This window comes from Euleptes europaea, chromosome 12 (genome assembly GCF_029931775.1).
Source record: "Euleptes europaea isolate rEulEur1 chromosome 12, rEulEur1.hap1, whole genome shotgun sequence".
In the NCBI taxonomy this organism is placed as follows: domain Eukaryota; kingdom Metazoa; phylum Chordata; class Lepidosauria; order Squamata; family Sphaerodactylidae; genus Euleptes; species Euleptes europaea.
The window spans coordinates 61,168,985-61,189,821 of record NC_079323.1 but is presented as its reverse complement, the minus strand read 5'-3'; the positions used below and the strand labels follow the sequence as shown (position 1 = coordinate 61,189,821).

Below are 20,837 nucleotides of genomic sequence, written 5' to 3'. Positions count from 1 at the left end.
ACTATCGGACCATCACATTAATTTCTCATGCAAGTAAAGTGATGCTCAAAATCTTATAGCAAAGGCTGTAAGTCAGATGTTGTCAGATGTTATTGTTTTCAATGCTTTGAGATGCTGGAGAAGATGGGGGATATAGCTAGTCCACTTTACCCGCTTTTGGGTCTGTTACCTATGTAACACTTACAGAGCAAGTAATTGACTTGAGTTTCTGCACCCTCTCCAGAGAGTCACTGATCTTGCTGCATAAAAGTTTGGGGTTAAAAATGCCAAGCAAAGGCCAGAATGACATTTCAGGGTAATGCTTGTGGTCATGGACTTTTAATCACAGTCCATTGTGTATTTAGAAGTGATGATCTGTTGCTTAGTAAGCCTGAAGATGTCACTTTTGACGCTCACAGCTATCTGCTTCACCACCTTTTGGTGGAAAGTGGTTCAATGCTTTTGATATTTTATCCTAAAGAAAATGCTGGTATCTGGTATCAGGTCACGATAGTTGGGACATTCTCAAGGATATGGCAGCTGAAGAATACACTCAAGGGGTAAGGCCTTCTGCAATGAAAAGCTACCTCTAGAAACTGTTTAATCAAAGCCGATGAAGAGACTATGAAGAAGTAACCTCTGAATACCCACTGCCAGTGTGAAACAAGAGAGGAGTTGTTGGGGGAAAGGAGACAATATCAGGAGAGGACTGTTGGCTTCAAGTCCTGCTTATGAGCTTTTTGCACACATCTGCTTGGCCACCGAGTGAAACAGGATGCTAGTCTTGATCAAACTTTAGTCTGCTCTAGCAGGACTCTATATTCTTATATTTATATTCTTACACAATCTACGAGGATCCATTAAAATGTTTTCATTCTCTCAATTTGCACCTTTGAAATAATAGTACAGCTAAAGAAGGTTGAAGGAAAACTGAATGGGTACAGGTCCCTAAGCAAACTTCCATTAGCAATATTTGTCCATTTAAATTCAGGGTAAAGGGAAACACAGGAATCCGTGTAACTTCAAGTAGTTGATTCTGTAATTAGATGAGACATTAAAAAACCACTTTGAGAGAAAGAGAGAATGAGGACGCACATTATAAACGGTACTACTAGTTAGTTTTACTCTAAGGTAGAAGTTTTAAAACTTTGTCCTCATCTATGAATTGTTTTACACCCAAACACTGCAGCCCAAGTTGCAGTTCCAACTATAGTACTATTTAATGTAACAGTATAATGTCGTGTGGCTGACACACCCCAACTTTTGTTTGGTACAATTTACATCAACAATGTAGCGCAATATACTTGTGTCAAACATTGTGGACTGGATACTGCTGAAGTTGTTAGAGCCTGCTCACCAACATAAACAGGCCAGCAACCTCTACAACTAATGATAAAGATGCAGTTGCACCAAGCACAACTATAACACTGCACATTGTGGCCAGATGCATTTATTGGTTATAGTTTCAGATGGACTCCCCACCACCTGCATAATCACAGCCTCTACCCTGCCAGATCACTAAAATCTAGCAGTATGTTTTTCAAACTTTGCCAAAAGGATTCAGATATGACAGTTGGCACTTCAATCAATCAATAAACCTTTAATGGCATATCCAATATTACAAAGAGGAAAAAACAGTATAAATACAACTATCAGCTAAAAAAGCTAAAACAAACATAAAATCATAACACAGAGTTTCCCAAATTTTTCATTGTTAACACATCGACTAAGAAATTGGCCACCACCACAGTGATCTCTACTGTTGTATCGTTCAATAAAATTTGACATTTTATTTTATTAGGAAGATAATATTTAGAATGTATCCAAGTATTTAACCATCTAGCAATATGTGCTCGATTGAGTCCAAAGAGTTGGAGCCACATTCACATTTCCGTTCATGTTTAGGAATATTTTGAAACCTTCCATATAACAACTTCGATGGGAAGGCATTTACTCACGCAAGAGAAAAAACTCTGCGATGTTTAGGACTATCAAGATTGTATAGATAATGGGGGATACATCCCGCAACATTCTTAAGTTTTAGTATAGCTGATGAACAGACAGGGGGTTGAGACGGCTGTATTTTTTGAAGTTCAATATCTAAAAGCCTCTGTTTAATCGTCTTAAAAATATAAACTTCCGAGGAGAAAGTTAACTCCTCCAGGGAAATGCCAATGGATCTTATTTTAGATCAAATTTTATGATCCCAAGAGGTATTATAAATTTCCTTTAATAAAAATAACAGAAGCGAACCATCATCAGTATTAAAATACAGTTTAAACCAATAACAAATAATTAACATCCATGCCTTAGTTTCAATTAAATTTAATCCTAATTCAGAACACAATGCATAATAAGAAACACAGTTTGGGAAGCCCATAATTTGTCTAAAAAAGGATGCTTGAGTCACCTCCACTTCATGATTAAAAGCGTTAAACCATATAGGAACCCCATAAAAAACCTGAGGTAAAATTTTAGAGTTAAAAACTTTAACAGAGCCGGAACAAATTGATTTCCTTTGGGAAAAAAGGCTTTTAATTGATTGGAAGACAATTTCCCCAAATTAATAGACCTTCTCCTATGAGTTGCCCATTGAAGGTTAAAATTAAATGTAACACTCAAATATTTACAACACTTAACTTGTTGGATCTTATTCTTACCAATATGCCATCCATAGGAGACCCACTTTCTATTAAAAACCATAACATTGGACTTGGAATAATTAATTTTGAGCTCATTAAGGTTGCAGTATTTCTCAAAGGCCATCAAATAACGCTGAAGGCCAACTTTGGTAAAAGATAGAATTGCCGTATCATCTGCGTACAGAAGGCAAGGCACTGCTCTGCCACCTAATTTGGGAGGGTGGCCGTCCACAGACTCCAACGCTCCAGGCAGATCAGAAAGAAATTAAAAAGAAGGGGGGCAAAAACACACCCTTGTTTTACACCCTTGTTGGATGGGATTTTGTCAGTAAGAAAACGATTTGAAGAAAATTTGACCCGGCACGAAGTACCAATGTGAAGTTTCCTCAAAAGGAATAAAAGGCGCTGATCTATTCCTAGATTGCTCAACTTAGCCCAAAGTTTGTCTCTTATAACTGAATCAAATGCACTTTTTAAATCAATAAAGGCAACGTAAGTTTCTTCATGCCAATTTTCATATACTTCTCAGCCAGGGTTGGTAAGTTACACAATGGTAAAAGGTTGATTTATTTGTAGAGAATCCAATCTGTTCAGGTCCAATAATATTGTTGTCCTTTACCCAGCTGAGCAAGCGCTGTTCTAGATGTTTCGCATATAGTTTGCCAGTTACGGATAAGAGACAAATAGGGCGATAGTTGTCTGGTATTTTAGGATCCCCTTTCTTGTAGAGTGGAATTATTATTGAATTTAGCCATGAATCTGGCAAAATGCCATATAAATCAATAGATGTAAAAAGTTTGGCAAGAACAGGAGCCCACCAGTCAATAAACTCCTTAAAAACTTCTGCAGAAAGACCGTCAGAGCCAGGGGCTTTACAAGATTTACTACCTATCAAGTCAATAATTTCCTCCTCTCTAATGGGAGGCCATCTGGGGCTGTGAGGGGGTATAATTATTTCAGGAGAGGGTGCATCATTCTATATGAATTTAAAAGTTTGGAGAAATGGTCCACCCAAATTTGAGGGGCTATAACAGCTTCAAATAGGGAATTGTTTTTGGATGAATTTACAATCGTCCTCCAAAAAGTCTTACTATCCTGAGATTTAAGAGAAGGAAGCATCTGAGACCATAAATGATGGAAATAGGCTTTCTTCTTCCTCATAACTAAATCTTGAAATTGCTTTTTAAAGGAGAAAAAAATACCTAGTCTGTCATAAGGTGTATCAAAACAAAGATCCTTAAACAAAACTCTGAGTTGTCTTTTAAGTTATCTTTTAAGCACTCTTTGTCAAACCATGGACATTGCTTGGGAGAGTTGGTCTGTACAGGCTCTGCCAGTGAAGAGCAAAGCAGCTCAGTCTGGGCAAATGACAAAAGTATCTCAGAGTGAGAATCACAATTCAAAATCATACTTTTCTGAGTAAGAAGTGTCTCAGAATAGAGAAGAGAGGAAAAAGATTCCTTCAAGGATTCAGACCATTTGATTCTTTTAAGAATCATATATGACTGTGAATCAACTAATGGTTCTTGAGAATAAGCATTTTTATGTAAACGGCCCAAGGAAAGCAAAAGCGGAGAGTGATCACTTTCCGGGCGGAAATCAACAATAACAGATTTAACAAGGGATAAAAAACAGGGAAGGCAAATACCATAGTCGATCACACTTCTCCCTTGACGGGAGTTAAATGTGAAAAAAATGAGAGGATGGAAATTGTATCAAGCCATTAAGAGTTAACAAATTCTGGGCAATACAGAACTCAATTAGTTTGTACCCCACATTATCAGTTGGCACTTCATACATGTATATGCAAGCAAAATAAAATTAGTCTCAGTAAGAATGGGTTCAAACCATGTGAGAAATTCACTGGTGGTTTCAACAATGATCAATCTTTTTAAAGAAGGCAATAATGTTACTTGACTCCATTTGATTGATATCCCAAGGGTCAATCAGACCATCTTCAGTTCCAACCATCCTGCACTCTTATTTGGGAGGCTGAGATCTCTGTTCTCCGAGTGCCTTCTATTGCCCTAAAATCTCTGAAGGCTTGCTGTAGGTGCATCTGACAAAGAGACCATACTTTCCAGCCACGCAGCTATATATTAAAGTTTGCCTACTGCTGTGTACATTAGAAGATCAGGTAAGAACTAGGGATGCTTGAACACTGGCCGGTTCAGTTCACATTCTTTTCACTGGTTGCAGAGACCTGATTTTTTAACTGGTTTGATAGTTTGTCGATCTATTCATATGTGTTTGAATAAGGTTGATTCATTCTACTTCTTACTAAGCATGCAGTACAGCACACTTGGTTTTTTGTGCATGCATTTTCTCACACAGCCAACCTGAGTTCTACTACATCCTTGCTGTATAACTGCCCTGCCCAGCAGGCAATTGTTTAAATACGCAATTAGATCACTCACAAATCATTTAAATCAGTTAGCAATAAATGCTGTGTTTCAATAAGCAGACATTATGATGCTAATGGACATTGATCAGTTTGAACTGGATGCATAATTTTATACATGTGCAGTTTTGAGGAAACCAGATGCAAGCCTAGACTGGATTGTCTAGCCTAGACTACTGCAATTTGCTCTACTCAGGCAGCCCTTGAAGAACATTCAGAAGCTGCAGCCAGTGCAGAATGCAGCGGCTAGACTGCTGGTTAGGACCAACTACAGGGAGCATATGACCCTGCTATTACAGCAATTACACTGGTTACCAGTTCACTCCTAAGCCCAATTCAAAATGTTGCTTTTGTCCTATAAAGCCCTACATGGCTTGGTAGTGGGGAATCTGAAGGACCATCTTCTCCCATACTTTCCTGTCTGGGAACTGAGATCACAGAAAGAAGCCCTTCTCATTGTTCTAATGACCAAAGAAGCTCATCTGGTGGATACAAGAGAGAGAGAGTGTTTGTGGTAGCAGCCCCATGGTTATGGAATAACAGTACACGGCTCCCTCACTTTTGATCTCCAGGAAGCAGCTGAACATGGTTTTATTCAGGACAGGTTCAGAGGGTAGCTGTATTGGTCTGAAGCAGAAGAGCTAGATTAGAGTCTAGTAGCGCCTAACTGCAATTTTGACTGTTTTATTTTTCAATTTTATCCCCAAAAAATGTTCACCAAGGATGCCTCCTCCCTCCCCCCCACTGCCACAGCAACAGCCATGGACGTTGGCAACTCTACAGAGGCTGCATGTGTGTGTGTTTTAATTTCTCCTCCTTGGGCTTCCCCCATTATATGCCTATGTAAAATACTTTTGTGGGGGTTTGTTGTATCATCTTTGTCATATTATATCATAATGCAGATCTGGTTTGAGTTTTTGATGTTTATGGTTTAGTGCTGACCGCAGCTTTACAGTAAAAGTGGTTTACCTGTACAAATACTGACATGATAAAAACACGGTGAAATTTGCTTCTGACTGAACAGGGTTGGGCCTGTGATACACAGGAAGGGCCTATAGCTCAGAAGAAGAAAAAAACAGGCTTGGGATCCTGTTAAACAGTACTTTACAAAGCCTTTGCCGAAAATGTTACAGATCTATTATCGTAACCTCAATGCATTATGAGATTGCAATAGATACTGACTTCAGCAGCATTTTGAAAGATGAGGTGGATAGTATTTTTTTCAGCCTTACAACTAAGTACATTTGTTTTGGCCTAAATCTCCTTGTTTGAAACCGAACAGTTAAGTGATATGGATTTTCAGGGGAAATTTGAACTGGAAAATGAGCAGATTTTTCATTCCTAAATACTGGGTAACTGTGTATTAATTCTGTGCATAGCACAAACACAGATTTAATGTTCTTCATAGAAAAGTAGCATGTTAATAGGGAAATCTAAGAACAAATCAAGATAAAGTCAATTTGCAATTATGGCATATTGGACTGTCCAGGTTGTTTTAACAAGTTTCCTTTCCTAATACAGATAAAATTTCAGCTTTTAAAAATTATATAGATTAAGTGCCATTTTACATTTTGTTAGTCAAATAAATTCAAGACAATCACCCCCACGTCATGTGAATGTCACAGCGTGAATAAAGAACAGTGAAGGATGACAGTTGATTTCACCAGAACCTTCTTGTAGCACTGGAAAGCATAGGGAACTCTGGAAAAAGTTGTGTAAATATAATTCAAATGAATTTAGGTATGCTTTATTCCCATTAATTGCAATGGGACATTCTCTAAATTGCACACATTGAGACTTAAGCATTTTGGGTTTTCTTTGGTTCACGTCCAAATGCTCGTAATTCATCTGTCACTGAAATACTATGTTAACTTTACACAAAAGACTTGAAAAAATAGAAATAATATTTTCAAGATTATGATAATGATAACTCCTCAGTAAAAATTATTGGCCCACTAACATTTTACTAGCTCAGATGCTCACATGTACTTGTGCCAGTTGCTGTGGTACCCTGACAGCATGAAAAAACCAATATTCCCCATCCCTGTCTGGCTGCCAAGAGGCAATTCTTACTTGCCACAGGTAACCAGCATACAAACCTGGATTATAGCTGACACCACACAATTATTTCAGTCTGAATCTTGTAGCAATAGAGAACTCTTAAAATATACTACATTATGTGAATACTCTTCTGAGACCAAATTAAATCACAATAACTTGATTCCTTCTACTAATATACCTAACAAGATATGGTTATAGTGCACTCCAAAATCCATATAACTGAAATAAATTTGGTACCAAATACCAAAATAATGCTAAACACTATTAAAGTAGACAGTCATGAATCAGGTCAAAATTTACCTAATTCATATAAAAGTGAAATCAATTAAAACCATTTGATTCACACATAAATCAAATTACTTTGTGTAGCCATTACAACATAAAGATAACACTTGCAACAATCTTCACTACAAATTGTGAGAAATATTGTACAATAATGTTATAAGCACTGGAAGGTGGCAAGCAGAGTGTCAATTATGACCTGGAGAAGGGAAGGCAGGGCTAGGGAAAAAAATCTGATGTGTGGTGGTCATACTAGATAAGTGATAGTTAGAAGTAACATGAGATAGCAAAGTTTAGAGTCTGGAAATAAATCCTGCATTTCTTACATCCATAAAGCTCAGCAGCATTTGTTGTAAGCACCCAGAGAAATTATACATATTAAAAAGCAATTAACAGAACTTGCAAAACAGAAATGTAGTAAAGCTGATCATTTGCTGCATCTATCTTATATTGATTTCTTATCTTATATTGATTTCTTAAGCACTTAACCAGAGATTTAACTAGAGATTTTAATACTGTTTTAAGATTTTCAGATACAATGAAGATTACTGAACCTATTTCCTTTATCTGATACCCATAAATACTAGAAAAGATAAAGCACAACAGCAATCTCCCTGGAAAATTCTCCCTGGAAAATTCTGAACACTTCTAACATGTAAATCCTACAAAGTGCTCATTTAAGGGTAAACATTTTGCCTAACGCTAATATTTTCATCATAGGTATGCAAGATATTATATCCTTATTTCCCCTTCTGTTCTAAAATCTGTGTCTGCCTGCAGTCAGTAGAAACTGCTGCAGATCATTAAATACTCATTTATCAATGTCTCTCACCAGGCAACACAATGCAGCAGAACAGCACACAGAAACCACCCTGAACCCCAGCAACAGCAGCTAATTAGCATAGCCTACCACTAAAACGACACCATATGATTGGAAGAGTTAGTCAGTGAGCTAGCCAATCAAAGCAGGTTATGCAAATAGCAAGCTTTAGTTGCCAGGGTAGAGCTGCTTCCCATTGTCCAATAGGAAAACAAGCAATAAACAAGAAATGAAATTGAGCTTTGTCACATTTTCAAGTTGTTGTTAACACTTTCAAGTTTAAAGCAAAATTAGCGCAACTGCATAAGATTAATGTTCTACATTTCACCCCCAAAGAAAGGGCAGAGTAATGCAATAATGAATGATACACAAGGATTTAAGCTAAGTACGGCATTAGGAGTTTAACTCCTCTTTTCACAGTATGCAGTATTACAGCAGGTTTGTTAAAAATCTCCCAGGCTATTTTAAGAACACTTAATTACTTCCAAAAGGTGTCTAAATGCTTCCTAATGTTAATGAAGATGAACACACTTTTAAGCCCAGGACGGAGGGATTATCTATAGTTTGTTCTTTAAAGAAAAAATTAAAAGCAACGAAAAATGCTTATTACATAGCTTGCAATGTACTACTTTTAAGATGTCTGTCTTCCCCTGTAATCCCATCTACACAAAATCCAGAAATTACTCGAGAAGCATATAAAGTAAAATCAGGAAAAAAAATTCATTTAACATAGAATTTTTAAACATTTAATCTTAAAAAATTGCTTATTGTTCCTTTTTGACAAGGCAGCAGCCTACATAATAAAAAATAAGTTACATTCATTACATTTGTTTCATATACTAAAGAAAAGTATGAATTCAATCTAAATAGAAGTACATAAACATAAGAAACATTATGTAACTCAATAATCTTATGAGAACTATGCAAAAAATGGTATTTTGTCAGAAACTTCCTGCCCACAAATAGTACAAGAGAGATTTTAAGGTGAAATCTGTTACAAGAATAAGTGCAAAGTAGCTGCAAAGTTCCACAGTGGACTGAAAACTAAAGTGATCTTTAGCTGTTTTTTAGATGTTTTATTAAAAAAAACTATAGGAGTGGTCAAAGTGCTACTGAATCACTGAAAACCAACATTTTCTGACTGGTTATGTTTGATTATTCCCCAGCCTTCTCCATCTGTGAAAAGACACAGGCAATTCAAGGAAGGAGGGATAGACAGATATGGAATCATCTGAATAGAAAAGATATGCAAACATATTAATACCTCAACTCCTTGATGAATTTATTCCATTTCTATCTCCGCTGTGTTCACTCAAGATGTTGTACACAGAAGGTTGGGTCTTAAGATTTCTTTCATGAGTTTCTGCTTGTACAAGGGCAAGAGGTACTTTTGCAAATCCCCCCCCCACACACACACACACACTGCAGACCCTCACATTACACCCCACACTGTGCCCAAGGGTCCACTGATCTCCAGGAGCCATTTTTAGAGTACTTAGGGGGCTGCAATTGTAAGAAGGATGGGGGGGGGGAATCTGTTCTGCTCACACGTTTGTCTTAAGGATCCAAGTCAGAGTTCACAGGAAAGCTCTCACCCTGGTACTGATCAGACACCTACCTACTTAGCTTCTACAAGTTTGCTGTATCATGTGCCTCTGGGATCGATCTGAGTATCTCAGAATGTTATACATTCCTACATTCCTGGCCCTGATGGCACTATTTTATTCACTAAGTGATATGAGTACAGTCTGTATTTTGCTAAACTAAAACGCTCTCAAATTACATCCTGATATGAATTTATAGGTATGACAATGAGCAACTACTTGAGTCAATTTTACAAAGACAGCCCAATTTGCCCTCTGAACATTTGAATATTAACAAATTCACTCTAGAACTATCATCATGGGTAACATAATTAAGAATGGCAGCTTGCCACATGCACCATTTTTCATAAATCTTGGCAACATCTAAAAAGTGAAGCAGAACCCCAAAGACATCAGTATATCCAATTCTGAAGTTCCAGATTCCTGAGGATAGCACAAACTTCAAACAAGACATGGTTCAAAGAGAAGTTCTGGATATTCAGAAAAACTCCCAGGTATATGGAAAATTATTAGCTGTCATACCAGTCTCCCCCACCAAATTGGAGGTGGGGGACCAAAAGGGATTCCATCCAATATGTACAAGGGCTGGAAAAATCTGGCAGCTTAATGAGGCCGCACATTTGATATAATTATCAAGACCATGAAAAATGGCACCCCAACTTAGCAGTGAAACATCCAGTAAATATTCCACTGTGAAGCCTTGACAAAATGGGGCTGACAATAAACTATCCCTGTCCACGAGGCAGACTGAAAAATGGCCATTGCTCTTTGCCTAAGAAACCTCAAACACTGAGGCACTAGGTGAGAGGTGAAGTGAGAAGGATTTAGGAAAAATTGAGATTTGCTAGCAAGGGTTGCAGAATGGGGTGATGCAGTTCTTAAGGTGCTGCAGAAACAGTTGGGGTGGGAGAGGGAGGGGATGGTAAACGTTAAGCAAATGGGAACTACGATAGAGAGGGAAGGAAGGAGTGATATGTGGGACATCATAAATGGAGGATAATAGGAATTACGTGGGATGCAAACTATATGTAAAGGGTGTGTGGGAGATGAGAAGGTTGGAATGGAAAAGGAACATCATGAGAGAAAAGATGGGGGCGCACAAGCTGCCCCCTGATTGGAAACACTGCTTTTACTATGTTTTACATAAGCACTGTACAAATGGATACAGGAAAGGTGCACGTGTGCACACACACATATACACACAGAGGAGCCCTGCCAGCAATGATCCCCAGGCAATTTCACCACTGGATAAAAAGACAGCGTCCTTGTTTCAGACCCACTATTTCTCCCACATGCAAACCACAGGTTTTATCAGCTACATACAGCTAGTAGGAGTAGAAAAACAGAATGCAAACTGTTGCATATTCTTCCCCTAATTTAAATTTAGACTTCAAGCACACCCAGGTATAAGTGAAATTGGAATCCAGCAGGACCAATGTACCTTATCTGCTCTGCTGCCTCTTTTTGCTGTGATGTGGTCACACTTACCCACCCCCATCAACTGTAAGGAAACAACACAACCAGCAGGGGAGCAAAATGATCCATCTATTATATAAAACAATATGGTCCTTCAATATGGCTTTCAGACATTTATCTGTAATCACCCTATATCCCATCATTAACGCTTCCCCTCCTCCAATATAGTTCTGTTTGCATACACAAACACATTTATTTTGAGTGTAGTATCTGCATTATTCTGGTACTGAATATGGGTTTCAGCAGCATAAACTGTATCCTTTTCAATGCAAAAAAGTTTTAAATATGTCCACATCATGATTATTGTTGCAAAATCTACACTACATACACTTCAATTTAATATTGGGGACACAAAGTAAGAAACTAGCAGCAGCCACAGTGCCATTATGACTCTCCCATGGTGGGAGAAATGACACAGCAATGTTCCAGATGCTAAGGACAGAGTGCAAGCTCAGCCACCATAGTGTTGTGATGGATTTCCTCTGACAGAGATTTGTAGCAGAGCAGCATGGCAATAATGACTGTGCAGGCAGGTGAAGTATGTTCCCCAGCAACTTGCAATTCCAAATCCTGTACAATAAAAAATGCTGAGTCACAGTAGGAAAATTCACCCTCAAGTATGCAAGCTGTATGAGTGGCCTTTTTAAAAACAAACAAAAAACATGTACATGCAACAGGTATTTGCCTAGCATGGACAGATACTCCCAGTGTAAGTGGCATATGCAGTTCTTAAAGACACATGTGCACAACTTGCATAACTGTGAATTAATCTGCATACTATGATTTAGTGATTTTATTGTGCAGGATTTGCAACCTGATGGTGTGTAGCATTGTATCACTCCTGAATACAGCAAAGGTGACATATAAAATACTTTTAAAAGTTCCCAGTTCTGATCAGAACTACTTTGCAAGTTACTTAGAAAAATGGAAATAGCTTGTGCAGATCAATCATTATTCACTTAATATATACTTGTTATGTAATCCAGAATGCCTGCTCCTTTGTTATTCTAACATAATTAGCCATTACCTACCTTGTCATTGTTAATTTATAGATGACTGCATCTCTCTATGCAACTGTGAATTCTACCCACCAGAAAACCAGTCTTGCTAGTTTAATAGGATGGACTAGAAAAATTAAAAAACAAACAAACAAACAAAAAACAGAAGTTGCCAACTCTCATTGTAGTAAACTTCAAATTCACCAACTGGTTTAAAGAAATCAGAGTTAGAAGTGGTTATGTGGGCCACTGGCATTAATGTGTGTGTGTGTAAAGTGCCATCAAGTCACAGCCGACTTGTCACTACCCCAGCAAGAACTTTCCACGCAAGTGAGAAGCAGAGGTGGTTTGCCATTGCCTTCCTCTGCAGAGTCTTCCTTGGTGGTCTCCCATTGTGGGGGTATATTATAGACCCCCAAGCCAAACTGAAGACTTAGATGATACTTTCCTGGAACAGATGTCCAAACATTCAAAAAATAAAGATGTAGTAGTAATGGGAGATTTCAATTATCCTTACATCTGTTGGAAGGCTAACTCTGCCAAAACAACTAGGTCTGACAAATTCCTTACTTCCCTTTCAGACAGCTTCATAGTCCAAAAAGTGGAAGAAGCGACAAGGGGAACAACCATTTTGGATCTGATCTTAACCAATAATGATGACTTGGTTTATGGGATAGAAGGAGTGGGATGTTTAGGTGGGAGTGACCATGTTCTCCTGGAGTTTGTTATACAGCAGAAAGGAGAAGCAAGAAATAGTCAAACATGTACTCTAGACTTTAAGAAGGCTGATTTCAATAAATTTAGGGAACTACTGGGTGTGATCCCGTGGATGAGAATATTGAATGAGAAGGGAGTACATGAAGGATGGGAAATTCTTAAAAGGGAGATATTGAAGGCGCAATTTAAATCAATTCCCACGAGGAGAAAAAAAGGTAGAGGTTTGAAGAAACCAGGGTGGATGACTAAAGAACTTTTGGTTGAGATAGGATTTAAGAAGGGCATGTACAAGAAATGGAAAAAGGGAGAAAACAACAAAGAGGAATTCAAACAAGTAGCCAGCACATGTAGGAAGAAAGTCAGGAAGGCTAAAGTGCAGAATGAGCTCCGGCTAGCCAGGGAAGATAAAAACAACAAAAAAGGGTTTTTGGTTATGTCCATAACAAAAGGAAGATCAAGGTAATGATCAGGTCATTGTGTGGAGAGGATGGTGAGTTATTATCGGGGAGGCAGAAAAGGCAGAATTACTTAACTCCTTTTTTGCATCAGTCTTCTCCCAAAAGGGGAATAGTGCTCATCCTGGGAATAATGGAGCAGAGGATGCAATAGGGGAATTAGAGCATAGTATAGACAATGAGATAGTACAGGAATACCTGGCTACTCTTAATGAATTCAAGTCTCCAGGGCCGGATGAACTGCATCCAAGGGTGTTAAAAGAACTGGCTGAAGTGATTTCAGAACCACTGGCAATAATCTTTGAGAATTCATGGAGAACAGGAGAAGTTCCAGCAGACTGGAGGAGGGCAAATGTGGTCCCCATCTTTAAAAAGGGGAAAAAAGAAATCCCAAACAATTATTGCCCAGTCAGCCTGACATCAATACCAGGTAAAATACTAGAGCAGATAATTAAACAGACGGTCTGTAAGCACTTAGAAAGAAATGCCGTGCTCAATGACAGTCAACATGGGTTTCTCAAAAACAGGTCATGCCAAACTAATCTCATATATTTTTTTGAAAGAGTGTCAAGTATGGTAGATGAAGGGAATGCTGTAGATGTAGTGTACCTTGATTTCAGTAAAGCCTTTGATAAAGTCCCCCATGATCTTCTTGAAACAAAGCTAGTAAAACGTGGGCTGGACACTGCTACTGTTAGGTGGATTGGGAATTGGTTGACCAATCGAACCCAAAGGGTGCTCATTAATGGCACAACTTCATCCTGGAGAGGAGTGACCAGTGGGGTACCACAGGGGTCTGTCCTGGGACCGGTACTATTTAATATTTTTATAAATGACTTGGATGATGGGATAGAGAGCATGCTAATCAAATTTGCAGATGACACCAAGTTAGGAGGGGTAGTTAATACCCCGGAGGGTAGGGACAAAGTTCAGAATGACCTCGATAGACTGGAGAGCTGGGCCATAAGCAATAAAATGGATTGCAATAGGGAGAAGTGTAAAGTATTTCACCTAGGCAGAAACAACATAAGGCACAGGTACAGGATGGGAGAGAGTTGGCTTGACAAGAGTACATGTGAAAGAGATCTGGGAGTCTTAGTGGACCACAAACTCAACATGAGTCAACAGTGTGATATGGCGGCTAAGAAGGCCAATGCAATTCTGGGCTGCATCAATAGGAGTATTGTGTCTAGATCAAGGGAAGTAATACTACCACTGTATTCTGCATTGGTCAGACCTCACTTGTAATACTGTGTCCAGTTTTGGGCTCCACAATTTAAGAAGGATGTTGACAAGTTGGAGCGTGTCCAGAGGAGGGTGACCAGAATGGTCAAAGGTCTGCAATCCATGCCCTATGATGAGAGACTTAGGGAGTTGGGTTTGATTAGTTTGAAGAGAAGGTTGAGGGGAGACATGATAGCCATGTTTAAATATTTGAAGGGATGTCACGTTGATGAGGGAATTATGATGAGGGTTGAATACAACATGTGCAATATCTATATTACTTGAATCACTGAATCATTAATAATGTGAAAACAGCCTAGAGAATGGGGAAAGTCTATAGGTGGCCTTAGAGCGCAGGATTGTGATAAGCACTTTGCAGATTAAATACAGCCTCCTCCTGAGAAAAATCAGTTGAAAAGGTTGCTTTCCAGGTTAGCAGCACACAAAAACCGTTTTGTCCTTCAAGCGCTTCCACTAATGTACACTATGAAGACCTCTCTCCTCCTCTTACATTTGTTTCTCCTTCCTCTTTCCTTAGTATTGCCCTGAACATGGGTGATGAGATCAAACAACTGCACACTCTGTTGTGATCCCCCACCTGTGAAAAGGTCAGGAAAGCCCCAGCATTTCTGGCATTCTGAAAAATATATAGAACAGAACTCTTCAGGAGGGCATTTTTATAAAGGCTATAGGACTATATCTGCTCTGACTTGGTAAGCCCAGGCTAGCCTAATCTCATCATATCTCAGAAGCAAAAAAGAAAACGGGGAAAAAAGGGACTATATTGTGATGCAATAGTTCAAGAAGGTGATTTAACTGTGGGAAAGCGAGTGTGGGCTACACTACTGTGTATAGTATATATTATCTGTTTGCTGTATGTAATATCTTACTCTCACTAAATTGTCAACTACCTGTGTAAGTCCACCTTTTGGACCTTAAGGTGGTGTAATCCACCTTAAGTCTCAATGAGAAAAGTGGACTATAAATAATTTAAGTTTTTAAAAAGTATATTGTCTACATCTACATAACATTGTAATGTCTGTTTTGTATCACAGCTAATTTTTAAGTGTTCTACACAAATGATTTATTAAGCATGGAGAATTTCTTATTTACTTTCTCTTTCTGAGAATTTTAATAATGCTCAATCATAGTAGTACTGTAAGTATTCTTATGGCTGGTGATATTCTTTAAAGAAAAGGATGGAGGGATTTTTTTTCTAGCTGTGATAGAAAAGCCTATGGTGTGCAGGTTGTTGAGAATATGTTACAGTCTTAAATAGATTAGGTGGTGCTGAATGTAACTGGTTTAAAGCTGCACCAAAGTTTAGAAGAAGAGTTGGTTTTTGTTTGCCGACTTTCTCTACCACTTAAGGAAGAATCAAAACCAGCTTACAATCGCCTTCCCTTCCCCTTCCCACAACAGACACCCTGTGAGGTAGGTGGAGCTGAGAGACCTGTGACTAGCCTAAGGTCACCCAGCTGGCTTCGTGTGGAGTGGGGAAACCAGCCTGGTTCACCAGATTAGCGTCTGCCACTCATGTGGAGGAGTGGGGAATCAAACCCGGTTCTCCAGAGCAGAGTCCACCGCTCCAAACCACTGCTCTTAACCACTACACCATGTTTACTGGAAGAAGACAGAAAAAAATGGCGAGAATATAAAAGCCAGCAGTTAGTCAAATCTCTCTCCAGCACCAAACAAAATGCAAAGCTCCCTAAACACACAGGGAAACTCTTACTACTAACAAAACAGAACACTTGGACTTACTGTGAAAGTCTTCTCTTTCCTTAAGGAAGAGGACCACATCCTGATGCTTAGGTACTCTCTTTCCCATGATTTCTTTATGAGTTCCAGGTCAGAGGGGAATTGTTGTACAAATACAGGACTGATGCAAATGCTGCCACTTGCCTCCTAAGAATACTGGGCTGCAGTCCTTGGAATAACTTGGGGAAGCCATCTGAGGCTAGATATCCTTTAGATCCATCTAATGTAAGTCTTCCACATGGTGTCGAATATTTTAGAAGTTGAGGCCTTGTGCGAAGAAAGCATAGTTTGAGTCACTGACTCCAAAAAACCTGCCTTTAGCAAGACTTGCAGCTCAATCTCTACACAGTGGACTGCGCAGAGTTATCTAAATAAGCTGATAGTCCTAGTTATTGTGACTTTATGAGAGTGTATATCCAGATAGTTCACTTTTTTTTACTTACTACAGAATTGTTACTATGTAGACACCCGATGTTTCGATTTTATGCCAATAAAGGAGATTGTATTGTTGTTACTACAGGATTTGTTCTCTACCTTGTATTTTTTCCCTGCCTCTCAGATGGCAGAAATTAAGATATGTATGCTATGATAGCATAGCAGCAGTTTGTACCTCTTTCTCAAGCATGGGGCGTACTTAAAACTTTTCTTCAAGAAAACAGACGCTTTTAAATGCTATAAATATGCCCAATAAGTCATGAAAACTTGAAATTTTCAAATAAAGATTAAATTAAACCACGTGGTTAAGAGATAAGATATACTAAAGATTCACTGCATAAATTTCTCCTATGAACAAGAATGTACTGATCGTTAGCAACAGTGTACACAATACTACTCTTTCTAAATGTACCATCAAAATTAGAGATCTCTCTGAAATGGGAAAAAGATTGGGGGGGTTAATAAGGTATTTTTATTTGAGCACACTTAGCATTTCCACTAGAGATGCTGACTCATCTGTATGGAATCTGAGCAATGGTGCATCTCTATGCTCTTCACTACCTGTCACACCAATAAAGGATATTATCTGTAATTCTGGGGTGGGTGCCATCAGTAAGCTGAGTGTTCAACTTTCTATTTTATTAACCCATCCTCCAGAATTAGTTGTCTCTATCCTGAACCAATGGCCAGGTACAGTGGTCAAGTTGAGGAGGAACAACAAGGTGAAACTGAATCCAGACAAGACAGAGGTGATAATGGCTGGAAAAACTAATGTTCCTGAAAAGATTGATATACTAACTTTGAATGTGGTTAGAATTTCTTTAGCAAATTGTATTAAAAAGTTTGGGTTGTTCCTGCATACAGTTGTGCTATTAGATAAGAAGATTAGCAGTTAGTAAGAGTGCTCTCTTTCATTTACATCTAGCACAAAGTTCTTTCTCAGCTTAACTAATGTGGCCAGACTGATTTATGCTTCTATAATCTCTAGAATGAATTGTGACATTTTCATTGCAGCTGCCCTTGAAGAGGGAAGTTTCAAGTAGTGCAAAAGCCACTACTTACTAGACTTCTTTCTAGGTAGTCAGTATACTGGTTATAACACAAATGCATTGGTGCTGGTTCTTATCTGAAAGTCCTTCACAAACAGGAGCTACCTATCTGTAGGAGCACCATCTCTGTATGAATCTATGCACCAGCTGTGTTCTCACACGAGTCCTTGTCTTGGCTTTCCAGTGGCTAATTTATATCTGTTAGTCGATAACAGTAATATGATTCCTCTGGTTTTCAGAATACTTGTTTATTAACAGTATTCTGTGGATATTGTATTTTGCTTTTCAAGTAAGCTTGATTGTAAGCCACCTTTAGCTTTTCATAAAGGCAAGATGTATTTTAAACAGATACAATAGGGCGTCATTCAAAATGCATTTGCCGAAGAGCTCATTGACCCAGCCTTGTTGTTTGAAAAGAAAGCTGGTGTGGTGGCCAAGAGCACCTTCTAACTTGGTTTGCCAACTGTCTCCTTTCTTAGACTAAGCCAATCTATTCACTCTAATCAAAGCTTCTACAACAGCTGGATTACTGTGATGAGCTCTACGTTTGACTGCTCTTGAAGGCAAGCTGGAAAAACTGCAATTGGTTCAGAATGCTGTAGTCCAATTATTGTCAGGAGCTAGCCCATAGGAACATACCTTGCCTATTCTAAAACCGCTACTTTGGCAACCAGTTTGTTTTCAAGTTCCATTCAAAGTGCTGGTTATGACCTTTAAAGCCCTTCAGTATCTAAGACACATATATCTAAAGGACCCGTCCTTGTGTTTCAACTATGATCTTTATGCTTTCACCTACTAGCTGTCCCCATGCTTAAGGGTATCCCAGATGGAATCAACTAGCAGCCATGGTTTGTCAGCTGTGTGTGTGTGTGTGTGTGTGTGTGTGTGTGTGTGTGTGTGTGTGTGAAGTGCCGTCAAGTCGCAGCCGACTTATGGTGACCCCTTTGTGGGGTTTTCATGGCAAGAGACTAACAGAGGTGGTTTGCCAGTGCCTTCCTCTGCATAGCAACCCTGGTATTCCTTGGTGGTGCCCCATCCAAATACTAACCAGGGCTGACCCTACTTAGCTTCTGACAAGATCAGGCTAGCCTGGGCCATCCAGGTCAGGGCTTTTGTCAGCTGTAGCTCCCCACTAATCTGGAACAGGTTCCCTGAGCAGGTGGGTGCTCCCTCTAGAAATTTTTAGAAGGCACTGCAAGGCCATTTTATTTTACAGGATTTTAATGCAGTATAGACTGTGGGCATGTTTTAGGCAGGGGCTTAACTAAAGTTTCACTTTATTCTGTGTTTCACTTTATTCTGTATGTTTTAAACAGTAATTTGTTGGCCACCTAGAGCTACAAGGAAAGGCAGGATATGAGCATTTTAATAAATATTTTTCCTGGCTTATTTTTTTTATTTCTTGAAACTCAGGAATCAGAGATTCCTGAGAAATTAATGGATAATTGCATAAGAGCTCTTAATCAACTTTTTACATTCATTCATACGAGATGTATTGAAATTCAACACAGTAAACAGTTTATGTAAAGACTAACCGATTTATCACATAGTATTATTGTCCTTTTAACCTATTATCATGTGCCTGACTGAAGTGACAGCTAGCAGAAACAATGTCTTTAAGATCATCTCCAACCAGAGGACACTGGCATTGATTCAAGAAGATACCCCATAAGAGCAGTCAATACCCAGTTACAAAACAGGTTAATATGGGTGACTTAGGAAGCAGCCCTCTCCAGAAACCTGAGTGTATATGGATGTGTAGAAACACATCTTCCACTTGGACAGTAAGATGCCAGCTAAGACATTACAAATTATTCCCAGAAGAGTGTCTGAAAGCTAAAAGAACTAATAGCATTCTGTTTGAACTCACCAACCCTTTCAAATGATTGCCCTCAGCCTCTATACTGTGAGTTGGAATCTATGGGGCTGAGGGCACAAGATCAGTCCTTGTGTTAAGAAACCACTTTTGTTTGCCAGCAACCAATATGGCTTTATTACCATCACCACCAAATCTCCTGTGCCAGTGTGGCATGTTGAGAATTAAATTGGTTTTAATTTCTGGATCACCCTGAATTTTCTGATTATGGTGACAATACATCCACACTCTGTGTGTGTGCACTGGTATTGATTCATTAACGTCCATAGCTATATACCTTTTGGCATGAAACAAGAGAGGCATGTCAAAAGATCAAGCCACCAGCTGGAAGACTGTGGATGAAAACAGAGTTGCACTTACCTGCAACTGCTGTTCATTGAGTGTCTTCTGTGCAGGCACATATGAGACTTTGCAGGCGCAGGTTGGCTGCAGAGGAAGACTGACAAGCTTCTAGAAGCTTCAGAGAGCTTGGAGTGCTCCCCCTCCCCTCCGTCTGGAGCCGAGCGCGGGCTGGTTTCCCACACAAATGGTCACGACGGAGGTGGGGGGCATTTCTCCCTCAGTTAAGATGCACAAATGGCAGCCCGCAGTGGGGAAAGGAGGGAGGGATGTGTGCCTGCACAGAAGACACTAGATGAACAGCAGTTACCGGTAAGTGTAATTCTGTTTTCATCATGTCTTCAGTGCAGTCCCGCATGGGAGAGTGGCAAGCTCAATTACCTTGGAGGTGGGTGTGAGCTCCTCACTGAAATAATGACTGCCACACCACTCTCCTCACAACTACATCATGTTTAGAATCCACATCAACAGAGTAGTTGTAGGCAGAGAAACGTGAGTAATTATAGGCAGAGTAGTTGTAGGCAGAGAAACATGGATGGAGTGAGCCAGGTCGCAGCCTTACAGATGTCAAGCAGATTTACCCTGCCGAGAAAAGCAGCTGATGTGGTTTGGGCTCTGGTGGAGTGGGCCTTTATGGATAAGGGACACTGTACCCCTGCTGAGGCATAGGCTAAACGGATAGCTGAAACCACCCACTGGGAAACCGATTGAGCCAAAG

General features: G+C 39.3%; 1 protein-coding gene across 2 annotated transcripts in view; it reads right to left on the bottom strand.

The window, feature by feature from the left end:
* Window positions 1–20,837, bottom strand: part of DYRK1A (dual specificity tyrosine phosphorylation regulated kinase 1A) — a 113,552-nt gene that overhangs the window by 42,511 nt on the left and 50,204 nt on the right. Inside the window, exon 1 of one of the 2 annotated variants that reach the window (XM_056858035.1) lies at window positions 8,198–8,227. The exons of the other annotated variant lie outside the window; for it this stretch is intronic. The gene's annotated coding sequence lies outside the window, so the exon portion shown is untranslated. Of the gene's footprint in view, window positions 1–8,197; window positions 8,228–20,837 lie in introns of those variants that run through there. 2 annotated transcript variants of the gene reach the window in all.